General features: G+C 37.3%; 1 protein-coding gene across 3 annotated transcripts in view; it reads right to left on the bottom strand.

Annotated features, from left to right (window-relative positions):
- HACE1 (HECT domain and ankyrin repeat containing E3 ubiquitin protein ligase 1) overlaps positions 1-17,769 on the bottom strand; it is a 103,209-nt gene that overhangs the window by 59,839 nt on the left and 25,601 nt on the right. The window contains exon 1 of one of the 3 annotated variants that reach the window (XM_017543781.2): positions 2,236-2,254. The exons of the other annotated variants lie outside the window; for them this stretch is intronic. The gene's annotated coding sequence lies outside the window, so the exon portion shown is untranslated. Of the gene's footprint in view, positions 1-2,235; positions 2,255-17,769 lie in introns of those variants that run through there. 3 annotated transcript variants of the gene reach the window in all.

Genomic DNA, 17,769 nt, shown 5'->3' with positions numbered 1-17,769 from the left:
AAAAAAAAAAAAAAAAAAAAAATTAGCTAGTCATGCATGGTAGCACGTCATGGTAGTAGGCCTAGCTACTCAGGAGGCTGAGGCAGGAGGATCATTTGAGCCCAGGAGTTTAAGGCTACTATGAACTATATTACATCACTGCACCCCAGCCTGGGCAACAGAGCAAGACCCCATGTCTAAAAATAAAATAAAATAGTTTGAAATTAGACTGTTTTTTACTTCTGGATCAAACACATCTCTTCATCTTTATTGCTGCTTTTAAACAAAGTACAATATCCGTAAAATAATAAGACTAAATACCCAAAGGAAGAAGAACAAGAAAGAAAACAACAGCATACTAGGTAAGTCAGTAAGTTTTGGAAAGACAGCAAGCAAATGGAGAAATAGTAACTGACTTAGCAGATCAAAGAAAGCTAAAGTCTAACTGCCTACAAATGGAATTTCAACAATAAGCAACTAAATTCTTACTACAAAACATACACATTAAGGAAAAAAAAGGAACAGAGGAATTGGAAGTACCAGATATCTTGGAAAACAGAAATCGTTATGTAGAGCTAAAAACAGAAAGAATAGTTGAAAGCCAATAAAAGAAACAGACCCTCCCCTAGGACCTTTCTTCCCATCCTATCCAGTTAGTTATTATCCCTCTTTATACTGTCTTGGAAGATGGGAAGTTTATTCTCTGCACAAAGTGAACAGGGAGGCTCTAGACTGGTAGACAAGAAACACAGGTAAAGCAAAAGATGAGAAGCCATGGTAAAAACAACTAATTAAGTGAAAACCTTCAGCCTCCATGTTCTACTAGGCTCCCAGAAATCCAGCAGGCAGGCTTAAAAATCTCAAGTAGAAGGAATTAAAAGCTTCCTCTGGAGACTAGCATAAGAAAAGAATCTTAAAGATACTGGCATTAGAAAGTCCCCAGTGAAACAGCTCAGTTCGGCCAGGCATGGTGGCTCATGCCTATAATTCTAAGACTTTGGAAAACCAAGGTGGAAAGATCATTTGAGGCCAGGTGTTCAAGACCAGCGTGGGCAATTTAAAGAAATTCCATTTCTACAACAAAAGACTAAAATTAGCCAGGCATGGTGGTGTATGCAAGACCTTATCTGTAAAGCAAGACCCCATCTCTAAAAAGAAATAAAAATAAAAAATAAAGAAATAGCCCAATTCAGGACAATGGGTCTAGGGTAGTAGTCCCCAGTGAAGGCTAAATTTTCCCCCTGGGGACATGAGGCAACTTTATTTTTATGACTGGGGAAGGGAGAATGCTATTGGCAGCTAGTGGGTAGAGGTCAGAGTTGCAGCTAAACATCCTAAAATGCAGCTGACAGCCCCCGCAACAAAGAATTATCAGATCCAAAATATCAACAGTGTTGAGACAGAGAAACCTTGGTGTACAATCAAACCAAGTAGTCAACAAACAAACTCAACCCATGTACATAAGGCTCCCAGTCAGCATTTGAGTACCTTACCATTACACAAGAATGAACAGACAATATTTAAAATACAACTGAAGCAGGCCTCTAACCTGAAAAACAAAAATTACAACAAACAGAAAAATGAAACTCAGAATAACAAAGCCAATAAAGGGAACTAAAGAAAACAACAAAAATTAGAAAAGTAACTGATAACCTCAAACAGAAAAGAAATTATACTATGGAATGAGAAAAGGATGTTGGATAGAAAATATTCAGAGAATGAGAAATCAAAAATACAATGGAATAAATAGAAATTCAACAGAAGTTTAAAAAGAAAATGTTTAGGAATTCTACAAAGTAGAATAAAAATACAAAAAGTAAAAAATAATAAAGATGAGAAAATTTGTTAATCAAGGGAGACACACTGCAGAAATTGAGAATAAAGAAAAGGAAGCGGGTGAGGGACCAAAGGGGAATAACCAAGAAATAATACCAAAAAAGTTCCCGGAACTGAGGGACATGTGGTGCCAGGTATAAAAGGCTCAACAAGAGTACAGTCTATTAAATTAAAAGATCTTCAACAAGGTAAGTCAAAGTGAAATTTCATAACATCAGGGATAAAAGATTCCAGAGATAAACAGAAATCAGGTGGGCACTAAACTTTTCAACAGCAACACAGAAATCTAAAATGTGAAAAGCCTTCCAAATTGTAAGATAAATTACTCTATATGCAGAATTCTATAGCCAACTACACTATTATTCAAATAGATGGTTATAAATAAAAAACATGTTTATTTTATAAGATGTTAAAAATTACCTTCAATGCACCTTTTCTCAAGAAGCTACTGAAGTATCCTCCTACAAAGCAGAGAATAAACCAAAATAGAAGACGTGGAATCTAGAATATGGAGATTCAAACATGGGAGAGACACTAAGATTATTTCTAGATTTAGAGGGTGATATGGTTTGGATTTGTGTCCCTGCCCAAATATCCTGTTGAACTGGAGGAGGGACCTGGTGGTAGGTGACTGGATCAAGGGGGCAGATTTCCCCCTTGCTGCTCTCATGAGAACTGATGGTTTAAAGGCGTGTGGCACTTCCCCCTTTCACACTCTCTCTCTCTCCTGCTGACATGTGAAGAAGCTGCTTGCTTCCCCTTCACCTTCCACCATGATTTTAAGTTTCCTGAGGCCTCCCAGTCATGCTTCCTGTTAAGCCTGCACAACTGTCAGTTAAAACTCTTTTCTTCTTAAATTATCCAGCTTCAGATAGTTCTTTTATAGCAGCGTGACAACAAATTAATACAGAGGAGAAAACAAGATGGAACTAACAAACTAACAAATCTGTCTTTGTAGAAGAGAGGATATAGGATCATATAGATGATGCTGATTCGTACAAAGAAAACTGAGCAAAGCCAATTATTAACTTCAAGAAAAATAGTTGAAGAAGAATATTATAGTTCACTACTTGACTGAGGAGTAAATAATACTTTCTTAACTGTATATATAACCAATGTTGTCTAATCAAAACTTATAAATCCTCATTTATGATAATAAGAAATGATTAAGTAACATTTAAAAGCCATAAACTGAGAAAGAGCCATGGAAGCTTATCATTTGGAAATACGTACCAAAGGAAAAGTTTAAAAAGTTGAAAGTTGCCTCTGGTGATCATGACTTGACAAAGAGGACGGCTGGTTTAAGGGACTAGCAATCTTATTAGAAGATTTTAACACTAATAAATATTTTTTTAAATGGTATTCACATGTCCACCTAAATTTACTTCTATCCCAACATGAATTCTATAATCTATGTAACAAAAGCAGTATTATATAAAACTATATTATTAGCTATGTAATTCCTTTAAACTGAAAACAAGTGGTTAAGTATAGCTTTCGAATATAAGAAAAACACGTATTTAGGTCACTATTTTATAAGAGAAGGTCTATATGGGCCTTCTAATTATGGCTTTCCTCTGATTATTGACCTAAAAGCTGTGTCTGGAAGGTCTCAAAATAGGAGTGAGATGGAAAGTAGCAACAGTGATCACTACTGTTATAGAAATTATAGAAAATAAGTCTGCCAACCAAAAAAAAGTCAAGGACCAGATGAATTCACAGCTGAATTCCACCAGATGTACAATGAAAAGCTGCTACCATTCCCATTTGAAGTATTCTAAAAAATTGAGAAGGAGGGACTATCCCCTAACTCATTCTATGAGGCCAGCATTAACCTGATACCAAACCCTGGCACAAATACAGCAAAAAAAGAAAATGTCAGACCAATATCCTTGATGAAATTGATACAAAAATCCCTAACAAAATACTGGCAAGCAGAATCCAGCAGCACATCAAAAAGCTTATTTACCACAATCAAGTAGGCTTCAATCCCAGGATGCAAGGTTGGTTCAACATACACAAACCAACAAATGTGATTCAGCACATAAGCAGAGCTAAAGACAAAAGCCACGATTATCTCAATAGATGCAGAAAAGGCTTTTGATAAAAATTCAACATCCATTTGTGTTTTTTTAAAAAAGACCTCTCAATAAACTACGTATTGAAGGAACACATCTCAAAATAATAAGAACCATCTATAACAAACCCACAGCCAATATCATACTGAATGGGCAAAAGGTGGAAGCATTCCCTTGAAAACCAGCATAAGACAAGGATGCTTTCTCTCACCACCCATATTCAATGTAGTATTGCAAGTTCTGGCCAAGGCAATCAGGCAAGAGAAAGAAACAAAAGGACAAACAAATAGGAAGAAAAGAAATCAAACTAACCCTGTTTGCAGATGACATAACACTATACTTAGAAAATCCCCAGAGTCTCAGGCCAAAAGCTTCTTAAGCCGATAAACAACCTTAATAAAGTCTCAGGATACAAAATCAACATGCCAAAATCATTAGCATTCCTATACACCAAGAGTCAGGCCAAGAGGCAAGTCAGGAATGAACTCCCATTCACAACTGCCACAAAAAGAATAAAATACCTAGGTATACGACTAACTAGGGAGGTAAAAGGTCTCTACAAGGAGTACTACAAAACCACTGATCAAAAATATCAGAGATGACACAGACAAATGGAAAAACATCCCATGCTCATGGACAGGAAGAATAAATATCAATAAAATGGCTATACTGCCCAAAGCAATTTATATAGATTCAATACTATTCCTATTAAACTATAATTGACATTCTTCACAGAATGAGAGAAAACTATTTTAAAACTCATATGGAACCAAAAAAAGAGCCGAAATTGACAAAACAATCCTAAGCAGAAAGAAAAGCTGGAGGCATCACGCTACTCAACTTAAAACTATATACTACAGGGATATAGTGAGCAAAACAGCATGATGCTGATACAAAAACAGACACATAGACCAATGAAACAGAAGAGAAAACCCACAAATAAGATCACACCCTGAAAATTATCTGATCTTCCACAAACCTGACAAAAAAAAGCAATGGGGAAAGGATTCCCTATTATTGGAATAACTGGTTAGCTGTAGGCAAACAACTGAAACTGAAACCCTTCCTTACACCATATACAAAAATTAACTCAAGATGGATTAAAGACTTAAATGCAGACCGGGCACGGTGGCTCATACCTGCAATCAGAGCACTTTCAGAGGCCGAGGCGAGTGGATCATGAGGTCAGGAAATCAAGACCATCCTGGCCAACATGGTAAAACTCCGTCTCTACTAAAAGTTTAAAAATTAGCTGTGTGTGGTGGTGTATGCCTGTAATCCCAGCTATTCAGGAGGGTGAGGCAGGAGAATCGTTTGAACCAGGTAGTCAGAGGTTTCAGTGAGCCAAGATCGCACCACTGCACTCCAGCCTGGCGACAGAGGGAGACTCCATCTCAAAGAAACAATGTAGGCAATACCATTCAGGACTTAGGCACGGGCAAAGATTTCCTGACAAAGACACCAAAAGCAATTGTAACAAAAGCAAAAAAAAACTATCATCAGAATAAACAGGAAACCTACTGAACAACAGAAAATTTTTGCAAACCAAGCATCTGACAAAAGTCTAATATCCAGCATGTATAAGAAACTTAAACAAATTTACAAAAAAACAACAAGCCCATTAAAAGTGGGCAAAGGACATAAACAGACACTTTTTACTACTCACCATTTTGCAGTCTGCTAATTGTTGAGGTGAGTATATCTTAGGTTCCTTCTGTATTTGAATTATCTCTACTTGCTGTCCTCAGAGAAATGACTGGAGAGTTTTTTTAAAACTGTGATTAAGGCTATGACTAAATTATACTGTTACAACTATGCATAAATAACATAAATAACACTAATATATACCAGTGTGCTAATAAGCATTTATCATTTTATTTACTGCACCTTGTGCATTAAATTTGTACCTCTTGTTACTTTTCTAGCCGATTTTAACAAATAAGGAAATTTTGTAGGTAACTCTTTAGATTGTAATTTATTTGTATTCCCTGTCTTTGTCTTTTTTCTTGCACTATAAAATTATAAGGTCATAAATGTTTTGGTACTTGTAGATGTTTATGTGCTTTTTGTATCCTAACTTTTAGAATCTTAATAAAATCAGAGGTAAATGTAAAAAAAAAAAAAAAAAAAAAATTGCATGACCTCTGTAAAGAGATCATGCAATTTGTACCCCAACACATAAATAAACAGTGAAGCAGGGATTAAAGCCTAAGTCCAGCCAGGCGCAGTGGCTCATGCCTGTATTCCCAGCACTTTGAGAAGCCAAGGCGGGTGGATCACAATGTCAAGAGATCGAGACCATCCTTGCCAACATGGTGAAACCCCGTCGCTACTAAAAATACAAAAATTAGCTGGGCATGGTAGAACGTGCCTGTAATCCCAGCTACTTGGGAGGCTGAGGCAGGAGAATCGTTTGAACCCGGGAGGCAGAGGTTGCAGTGAGCCAAGATCATGCCACTGCACTCTAGTCTGGGCCACAGAGTGAGACTCTGTCTCAATTAAAAAAAAAAAAAAAAAAACCTAAGTCCATGTTCATAATCACTATTCCATTTATCAAAAAATAGGCATTAGAATTCGTCTGAATTCAAATTACTATAGTATTATGGATAATCTGGCATATCTTCATAAAACTACATTAATCACAGATAATCTACTAACTCTCTACTAAATAAGTACTGCAGAGTCAAGCTTAAGTGCCTAGACAGCTATTTGTGTACAGTTTTAAAGTAATGCTATTTTTATGCCTGTAATCCCAGGGCTTTGGGAGGCCAAAGTGGGAGGACTGCTTGACCCAGGAGTTTAAGATCAGTCTGGGCAACATAGTAAGACTACTATCTCTACAAAAGAAAGTTAGAAATTTGTTAAAAATTAGCCAGGCATGGTGGTATGTGCTTGTAGTCCTAGCTACTTGGGAGGCTGAGGCAGAAAGATCACTTGAGCCAAGGAGTTCAAGGTTACAGTGAGCTATGATCGCACCACTACACTCTGGCCTGGATAACAGAGTGAAACCTTGTCTCCAAAAAAAATAAACAATAAAAAAAAGTGGGCCAAGTGCAGTGACTCACACCTGTAACCACAGCACTTTGGGAGGCCAAGGTGGGCAGATAACTTGAGGTCAGAAGTTAAAAACCAGCCTGGCCAACATGATAAAATCCCGTCTCTACGAAAAATACAAAAATTAGCCAGGTGTGGTGGTGCATGTCTGTAATCCCAGCTACTCAGGAGGCTGAGGCAGGAGAATCGTTTGAACCCCAGAGGCACAGGTTGTAGTGAGCTGTGATTGCACCACTGCACTCCAGCCTGGGAGACAGAGTAAGACTCTGTCTCCAAAAAAACAGTAATGGTATTTTTTAACCATATACTTTTTGTAGTGTTTCTGTATTTCTATTTATACTGTAGAGCTTACAATATAAAAACAATTTAGCCATTAGACTAACATATTCCTCTACTGTTCTCAACAAAGTGATGAGACAAATTTCAAACAAATCATAGAAAAAAAAGCATTATTTGCAATATAAACGGTCACAGCCTGCATTGTGAAAAAGTAATTGTGGTTTTTGCCATCACTTTTAATATATCCTACAAAGAAATTAATTTTTTTTAAGAGAGAAACACTTGATTAAAAAATCAGAGACCGGATGTGGTAGCTCACACCTGTAATCCCAGCATTTTGAGAGGCCAAGATGGGTGGATCACCTGAGGTCAAGAGTTCCAGACCAGCTTGGCCAACATGGTGAAACTTTGTCTCTACTAAAAATACAAAAATTAGCTGGGCGTGGTGGCGGGCGCCTGTAATCTCAGCTACTTGGGAGGCTGCGGCAGGAGAATCGCTTGAATTTGGGAGGCGGAGTTTGCAGTGAGCCAAGATTGCACCACTGCACTCCAGCCTGGGCAACAGAGTGAGACTGTGTCTCCAAAAAAAAAAAAAAAAAACTGGAAATTACTTGTTCCAGCACTTTATTTTCCATTCATAAATCTTTCTACTTCTCTATTTTAACAGAATTAGCCCAATTAAGATCCTCAAAATATATACCTATTAAAATAAATGTATTTTTTAAAGTTTTCAATAATGCACTTATAGATTAAATGTTGCTCCCAACCCCCTAATAAAAAACAGAAACCAAAAAACAGAAAAAAAACCTACTTCCCTTAGAATAAGGATAAAAATGTATAAAGGAATTTGAAAGAATAAAAAATTGCCTTGCAGCACTGAAATGAGTGCAGTCATCTATCTTTGTGACTAAAAAAAAAGATGTTTGCTTGCTGTTTTCTTTTTGTAAAAGCTTTAAAACAGGAAGGGAAAGGACAATGCAGAATTCAGTCAATATTGATTAAATGACATAATAAGAAAAGCTGCTAGAAAGTCACAGACAACTTTAATTACAGTTTAAAAAAAACTCTCCAGTCATTTCTCTGAGGACAGCAAGTAAAGATAATTCAAGTACAGAAGGAACCTAAGATGTACTCACCTCAACAATTAGCAGACTGCACAGTGGTGAGTAGTAAAAAGAATAAGGAAGATCTACCTTGTGTTAGGCTGGGGGAAAGAAGCTGTAACGCTTATCCAACCCACCCTATTACTATTCTGGCTGTTTCTACTGAGCCATGTTCAGAAGGTGAGAGTTCCTTATTACTGTTTAATTAGACATAAACTAGTGGGCAAAATGGATTCTCATTCTCAGATAATCCACGGTAACAATATTTCAATGATAAATCAAAAGGTCTAACCACAATAACAAATTATATTCTCTCTGACAATACACACATACAATATTGATATATTGTGAATGATAAATAGCTATATAGAACTGGAATAAGGTATTTACTGCCTGGTCTTAACAACTGGAATTTAACAACAGAGTTTCAAGACTCCACATATACTCTTCTGAAGTGCTACAAAATAATAAATGTTTTCCACTATGTGAAAACTGCTCATGTGTGTCCAAAGGTTAAAACGTAGGTAGAAGAAAATGTACCCTGAGCATTTATTAAGTCAAAATAAATACATAAAAGCTCTTGAATAAACAATACTACCTGAGAATTTTAAATTGTATCAAAATATAAGGTACAACATAATTCAAGAGAATAAATTCTGGATTAAACTTTTAAAATCCCTAAGGATTCTCAAAAGGAGAGATTTTCATCAATAGATACAAACAAATCAGATACAAACTTTTCCAAGAATCAGCACTATCAATATACACTCCACTTAAAGATACAAAAGGAAAAAAGTGGCAAACAAAATATTCAGAAACGCAAAGAAAATGGCAGAAAATATTGACCAAAATGATACTGCATTTGAGTGGTTTTGAGGCAGGAGAACAGGGTCTGGAGGCAGGGAATCGAAGGCCATTTCACGCTGACTTCCTAGAAATAAAGTGAAAGGAAAACCCTAACTTTCCATGCCTAAGTAACAAAAGGCCCAGAGACTACTCCCTATGCAAACCCCCACCTCTTTTTTGAGGCAGATGGGAAATGGAAAGTACCACTGATTGGTTGCAAAAGGCAACCGATAGGTATTTACTGCCTGGTCTTAACAACTGGAATTTACAATCAGAGGTTTGCAATATAAGCGTAATCTTGTAATTTCATTTCAGCCCCTGATTGGTTGCAGATATCAACAATACAGAATACAGACTGACTGAGGGCCAAGTCTTAGATGGCACAGAAGTACAACTTTGTAACTTCACTTTAGCCTCTGATTGGTTGCTTCCCATAACCAATCAGATGTTTGCACAGGGTTGTGATCTTTGTAACTTTCCTTCGGCATCTGATTGATTGCAGGGCCACCACTTCATTTACATGAGGTGAACACCTAGTGGCCAAGGGGAAACCTGTAGGGGGTATTTGGACCCCAGAAGATTCTGTATCCAGACGCTTGAGCAGCTGCTCAGGCCCGCTCCCACGCTGTGGAATGTACATTCATTTTCAATAAATCTCTACTTTTGTTGCTTCAATCTTTCTTTATGTGTTTTGTCCAATTCTTTGTTCAAAATGCCAAGAACCTGGACACCCTCCACTAGTTTTTTCCACCTTTCAACAAAAATCTGTATCTATTATGTGCTATGTCCGCCTCTAGATAATGTGTTATGCACTACTTTAAATCAGGGGTCCCCAACCCAGGGGCTGTTAGGAGCTGGGTCACACAGTAGGAGGTGAGTGGCAGGCAAATGAGCACCACTGTCTGAGCTCTGCCTCCTGTTGGATAAGCAGCAACATTTGATTCTCATGGGAACACGAACTCTATTGTGAGCTGCAAGTGAAAGGGATCTAGGCTGCAGGTTCCTCGTGAGAATCTAATGCCTGATAATCTAGGGTGGAACAGTTTGATCCCGAAACTAACCCTACAACTTCCCACTGCGGAAAAATTGTCTTCCACGAAACTAGTCCCTAGTGCCAAAAACCTTAGGGACCACTGCTCTAAATTATGTGCTATGAACTACTCTAGATACTTGAGTTACAACAATGAACAAAACAGACAAAAATCCCTGCCTTTACAAAATTTATAGTGGAAAAGGAAGATAAAGTGACAAGATGTAAATAAACAAAATTTGTAATATGCTAGATGGTGATCAGTGCTATCCAGAAAAATAAACCAGAATTTTCTAGGATTTTGATTCGATCTATTATAGCAAACTTCTTGCCCCTAAAATCCTACACAAAATAATTTTGTGAAAACTGTGCACTGATCTGTAAGCCATGAAGTCCATAAAAAGCATAACAATTGTGATTTTAAATGATGGTCATAACTTCTACTCTTAAAATTTTATGGCTTCTTATTTACTTGCTAAAATTTAGCACAGTTAGCTTACAATTTACTAAATGTAAACATGTAAAGCATGCCAATATAAATGTGACTGACAGCTGATTACCTATATATTTTTCGAGTTAATATAATTTTAAGAGCTACACTGAACTGAAATCATTTTATATGCCTAAAACCGGATCGACGAAAGACACTTTTTAAAAAATTTAGAATTGCAAATTCCCTGCCCAACTCCACCCCTCCACTCCCTACCAAAAAAATTGTTCTCCTAGTCATTGATTATCTAGAATGGGGTTTCTCCCTCCTCCTTACAAAATAAGAAACCGTCGCAGAGGAACCGAAAAAGAAAAACACAAGGATTTTCATATGGCCCTCAAGACATCCTCAAGAAGAAACAACATATTTCAACAGACTTCATAACCTTTCAAGTGATAAAACAATATCCTGAGTGGAAAATGAACGTACAAAACTAATGTGTAAGTCAATCTCAAGTCATTTAATTGAAAGCAGTGACTAACCAAGACCACCTGTGCCCAACACACTGATAAATTACAAAGTAAGAAATCCAAGGCAGCCCTACTTTATCAATGTCAACTCTCAAAACACTGATCACAGTAAAAAGGAATAGATATTCAATAATAAAACTCTAAGTAAAAATCAAAGTTGTGGTATTATCACTAGCTAAAAGGAGAACAAACAACAAAAAAAGTGTCCTTAATTTTTTTATTAAAAATAATTCTGATGACATGAGTTATGGCAATGCACACATAACTTATACACTAACAAAAACTCCCAACTTATTAATCAGTGACTGGTTTACACAGGTCTCTAGAAACCTGTCCACCTTCACCTATTGAGAACTTTGAACTATTACACAGCATCCATCAAAAATCATTATTGTCTAGTTGTGTTATAAAAGTAACAGTGTTACCACTTTACTTTAAAAAAGAGAATTTTCTACTATTGCTTCAACTTCTTAGAAGTGATTAAAGGAGAATTCTAGCACTAGAATAAATAAAATTACTCTGAACCTAGAAATATACTCTGAAATGTTAGTCTACCTACCTTTGTGGCTCAAGGCTGAATCTAATTAATGTCTGGAAAATGTTTTCAATTAAGTTTGCACGGCTGTCTAGTAACTGGATGAAAAACTTGGAAGCTGGCTAAAGATACCAAGAGAGCTGACTGAACGTAGCTGAGCACTGTTCCTTAATAAGCCTATGATTTTAGTAAAAAAATGCAGTCAGTTCTAATACTAAGATAGTCTAATACTAAGAGTTCAACTATCATTTTATATTACTTGTGAAGCTTTGTATTTAGTTAGATAAACTTAAGAAAATAAGGTTTAGGCCGGGCGCGGTGGCTCACGCCTGTAATCCCAGCACTTTGGGAGGCCGAGGCGGGTGGATCACGAGGTCAAGAGATCGAGACCATCCTGGCCAACATGGTGAAACCCCGTCTCTACTAAAAATACAAAAAATTAGCTGGGCATGGTGGTGCGTGCTGGTAATCCCAGCTACTCAGGAGGCTGAGGCAGGAGAATTGCCTGAACCCAGGAGGCGGAGGTTGTGGTGAGCCGAGATCGCGCCATTGTACTCCAGCCTGGGTAGCATGAGTGAAACTCCGTCAAAAAAAAAAAAAAAAATAGAAAATAAGGTTTATTCTGATAAAAATGAAATTTATTTTTAAATAAATTACAGATTAGTCCCTAACTAATCCTGACATGTAATCTAACTTACAGAAATTTAGACTGAACCATTTGACAGTTCTCTAGGGTTTCTAAATCCATGTTATTCCAAGAAGACTGTAATCAATCATTTCTGGCAATTCAACACATTCTTATAGAAAAAGTTACCAAAAACTAGGTTTAATTTATGGTCCAAAAAGTGTTAGTAAGTTATACCTACAGAAAACAGTCTTAGGTTTTACTCAACTTTCTAAAACTGAAGTTAAAAATCAAACAACACATTGGGCCCAGCTTCTTGTATAAGCATAAATGAATAAAAGGTCTAGATAGTAATCTGTGTACTTTTACAGAATGACATCATGCATATTAATAACAATCATAATAGCAGCCAGTAGTTATTATTGCTGTTAAATGCCTTCCAAAGGATTCACAACATTTTCTTAATATCACCAGTAAAATTATATCATCTCCAGTTGAATAACCAAACTCTGAAATGATGTTTTGAAATTAGTATCCGAAGACACATCAGTACTCTGATGTTATACAGCCAAGAATGGAGTTAAACAGTTGATCTAAGAAAAGTTATATAAAAATAAAATTATTAAGAAGTTGTGATTTATTTCATCCCATCATTATTTAAATAAGGATAGAAGTAGTTTAAAATAATGGTACTATTATGCTACAATGACAAAAAACAGAGTTCACTCTTCAACTGCCCAAACAACTTCCTTCCAACAAGAGGAAAATGAGATCTTTATTATCTTTACCTCTAACGCAACAGTTGCATCTATATAAAATCATAATTAATATAACTCAATTTCTTAATTATGACAAAAAATTAATCTTTCTTCCGAATCTTTTATCCTTAAAAAATGTAATATAAATTTGAAAAAGCACTTCTTGTCATTGAAGCAAGAATACAGCATTTCATTATATATTCTACAAAGCTTCAGGGCGCTTAGCTAGTTGCTCAAAATGTTTTCATGTACTCCTCAGATTTACTCTAAAATGAGATTAGAAGGCAAACTTCAAAGGATTTATCATCCATGCCTCTGAAAAGAGCTGATGTGGTTTATTTTTTAATGGAGTTTCTTTCCCATTTAAAGTTTTCTATCGTATTCTATAAAATATATATAATCAGAATTATGTAAACTTCTAAGCTTAAAAATAAAATCTTGAAACTTACATGCACTGGTATATATCTACATGGACATGGGTTCTGAAGACTTTTTGATGAATTTATGCAAGAAGTGGCTACTCTGAGACAACAGAAAGGCCATTCGACTTGCCATGAGTCACTAGGATACCTGACAAAGCATTACACACTCAGTGTTCAACTTATGGAAAGATATACAAGGGCTTCTAAAAAATCAGTAATCCTTATCCTATAATAACATCATATTTCATAGCCCAGTAAATCACATGCAACTCAAGATAAAACAATACACTTATACACTAAGATGTGAATGTGTCCTAGAAATGTATGAGCAATTCTGAAACAGGCAGTATTAGCACAACTATGAACACAGATTTTTAGAACTATAATTCAGCCAGGAGGCAAAGAAATACACTAATTTTTCAAGATTCCCTCTTGTCCTAACTGAAAAACACATACAATGATTTAAAAAATAATCAGTACTAAGCATTCCCTTTACCTGCATATGATCATTATAGATAACAAGGATTCAGAAAATAATCAGTGCTAAGCATTCCCTTTACCTGCATATGATCATTGCGGATAACTATAACTGACCAACTATGACAGAATGAATCCCATTGGTAATTATAATCAACCACAAATCAACATGACTTTTTGGACCCTTCCTCCAGTACTCTGCCTGCAAAACCTCATTCTGTGAAACTCATCACCACAATGAAGTCAGGCTCCCTATAAATCTTCTGAGAATACAATTGTTCAAAGGCATCTGACTATGAGGAATTCTCCATTACTTTACCACACTTGCTTTAGGTTGTAAACCATATGGAGTATATTATACCACCTAATTTTCAATAACTTCAGAAGGCAATTCTAAAGTTTTAATGCAGCCTGTAATGCACATGTTTTGAACAAGGTTTTCTTAGTAATTCTTGCTTCTATACTAGTTCAAAGCAGCTAAAATTAGCTTTTATAGATCTTTTTCTAATCTGAATCCCAGTATTTTTCCTATCCAAGTTCCTGGACACCAGATAGGGTGTGCAAGTCTTACTAAATGACACCCTGCTTATCTGTTATAGCTGAGGGTATTTATGTTAAAGTAGGTACTCTTCTGCCCTCTGAGAGCTATCAGCTAGACTCATTCTCTAATATGCAATAATGCCTTAAAAATCTGAAGCACTCAAGATTAGGACATTTCAGATCTTTTTTTTCCCCACATATAATAATTTTTAAATTTAATAATGTTGACTCTAAGTAGTAAATCTAATGAGAAGAATATACTTGAAAATACTGGGTTAGTTTTCAGATGATAAAAGACAAAAAGTGCACATGAATACTGGTATTCAGAAAAAAATCCACGAAACAGAAAAAGAATCATACATCCCTCCATTTTTCCAACAACTTGTCAAACATAAGACAACGTCAACCTGTCTTGAAGAAGTCCAACATTCTGTGAATTTGTGATTATACATCCTGAAACAAGGTTAAGGAAAAAGTGTTTGAAGAGATAAAAACCCAGATTCCACTAGAAATTCTCCTAACAAGAGATAAGACTCAGAAAGTCTGTAACAAAAATAAATAAACAAACTTTGTATCCTTGCAGTTAATGGTACTGATTTTATTTTCAGTTGGTTTTGTCATTATTATGGTCAGCAAGAAAATAAATTACATTCTCTTTTTTTTTTTTAAGAGATGAGGTACAGTGGCAATTCACTGGCATGATCCCAAAAACTGACCAACATGAGGTTCTTGACGTGCTCTGTTTCTGACCTGGTCTGGTTCACCTCTCCTCAGGCAACCTAACAGTCCCTTCTCCTGAGAGGTTACCATATTCGCACAAATAGAACCTTAAAAAGTACTCTTACAGAATTTATCTTGGAGATTGGTGAGGATTGGACAAATCTCCTTTTAGCCCTTCTTGGAGTCAGATATACCCCTTACAAGGCGGGGTTCTCTCCTTTTGAAATCATGTATGGGAGGGCTCCCCCTATCTTGCCTAAGCTAAAAAATAGCCATCTAGCAGAAACAACCCAAGCTAACTGGTTACAGTTCCTACAGTCTCTCCAACAGGTTCAAGACATCATCCAGTCACTCGCCCAGGGAGCACACCCTAATCCAGTTCCTGACCAAAGCAGGCCCTACCACATTTTCCATCCCAGTGACCTGGTGTATGTCAAAAGTTCCCCAAAGAAGGACTCACTCCTGCTTGGAAAGGGCACTCTCCCCATTCTCTTACACTAGGGGATGTGGCAGGAAACGCCACCTGCCTAATTAGCAATGGGTACAAACTGTCTGCTTCTCCTTTTCAGGCTACATGTAACGAGTCTCTACGTACTTCCCTAAACCCCTCAGTCTCCTACCAAGCACCCAACAGTACTTGGCTGGCCTGCACCTCAGGCCTCACCTGCTGCATCAGTGGGTGGAACTGAACCTGGACCTGTCCTATGCATGTTGGTTCACGTGCTTCTCCAGGTCTATGTGTACAGCGGACCAGAAGGACAACTCCTCATCGCTCCCCCTGAACTGCATTCCAGGATCCACAGAGCTGTCCCACCCCTTGTGCCCCTTCTGGCTGGCCTTAGCATAGCTGGGTCAGCAGCTATTGGCACTGATGCTCTTGTCCAGGAAAAACTGGACTAATGTCCCTATCTCAACAAGTAGATGCTAATTTAAGCAATCTCCAATCTGCCATAAATATGCTACATACACAGGTAGAATCCCTAGCTGAAGTTGCTCTGATGAGGTTTAGCTTTACTGTTCCTCTCTCAAGGAGGTTTATGTGCTGCTTTGGGAAAAAGCTGTTGTTTTTATGCTAACCAATCTGGAGTCATAAAAGACACTCTTAAAAGAGTTCAAGAAAATTTAGATAAACGCCAACAGGAGCGGGAGAACACCCCATGGTACCGAAGGATGTTTAACTGGAGCCCATGGCTAGCTACTTTAATAACTGGGCTATTAAAGTTATTAAACTTTATTAAACTTTAATAGCCCAGTTATTAAAGTATTTAGCCATGGGCTCCAGTTCGTCTTCTCCTCCTATGAGGCTTAATCTTTGGGCCCTGTATACTAAACTGGCTCCTTGCTTTCATAAGGCAGTGTATAAATTCTGTCAAACTTAGGTATCTCAAAAGCCACTATAACCACCTTGTTGTAACCGAAGAGTCAATGCTTTGACTCTCCAAAAACACAAGTGGGGACTGTAATAGCCTAGGCTGTGTTAGCCTAACTGACTCCATCTTGGCGGTAGGCTCCCACTTGGCTTCTCCGTTCCTGCCTCGGCCCCCTCAGGTACATTACTGGGTCACGCTGCACTCAAAGCTTTGAACCATTAAGAGTGGTTCACATTGTTCATAGTACCTGTAACCACTGTAACTGCATCCTGCTTGGTGAGTCTACCTACTATTGTGAACACCTTCCTTGGTGACTAATTGTATGAAAAGTTCCCCCCGCCACCCCCCCTTGATGATTGTATGGAAATACCCTTAGCAACCAACAATCCTGGGAATCTCCTGACCCCTGGTTACCAGCTTCCTTATCTAACTTGCTTGTTCCCTTCTGTAAAATTCTGCTTCAGCTAAGCTCCCCCTCCCCTAACTAAATGAAGGTATAAAGAAATCAAGCCCCTTCCTCCAGCCGAGAGAATTCTGAGCGTTAGCTGATTCTCATCTCTCAGTCACCAGCTAATTAATAAAGGACTCTTAATTTGGAACTCAGAGCATGGTGCTTTCCTTCTAACTTGCTTGGATACAACAATGCCAAACTTAGTATGGACATCCAACCAGCATAGCATACTATAACCCACAACTTCTGGGCTAAAAGCATCCTCTCCACCTCAGCCTCCCAAGTAGCTGAGACTACTGGCACACACCTGTACATTCTATTACCAATAATGTTAAATGTCAAAAAAAAAAAAAAAACCTGAAAAATATAAACAGGGTAGAAAATTATAGCAAAGCATAAATTCAATCTAAAACTTTAAATTCTCAATCTTTATATATGGCACTAAAGTCTCCTAATGAGAGAGAAATAGCAATTTCAAAAGCCAAATGTCTGGACACAGGAATAACAGGAAAGCGTTGTCATAAAACAAATACATGATTTTAGAAACCTAGAGTAAGAAAGAAAATAGCCAAGCACAGTAGCTCACACCTGTAATCCCAGCATTTTGGGAGGCCGAGGCAGGCAGATTGCTTGAAGCCAGGAGCTCAAGACCAGCCTGGCCAACATGGAAAAACCCCGTCTCTACTAAAAATACAAAAATTAGCTG

Source organism: Cebus imitator, unplaced genomic scaffold (assembly GCF_001604975.1).
Source record: "Cebus imitator isolate Cc_AM_T3 unplaced genomic scaffold, Cebus_imitator-1.0 Scaffold160, whole genome shotgun sequence".
NCBI classification, from domain to species: Eukaryota; Metazoa; Chordata; class Mammalia; order Primates; family Cebidae; genus Cebus; species Cebus imitator.
The sequence above is the reverse complement of the archived record's forward strand: the minus strand, read 5'-3'. Positions and strand labels throughout refer to the sequence as shown.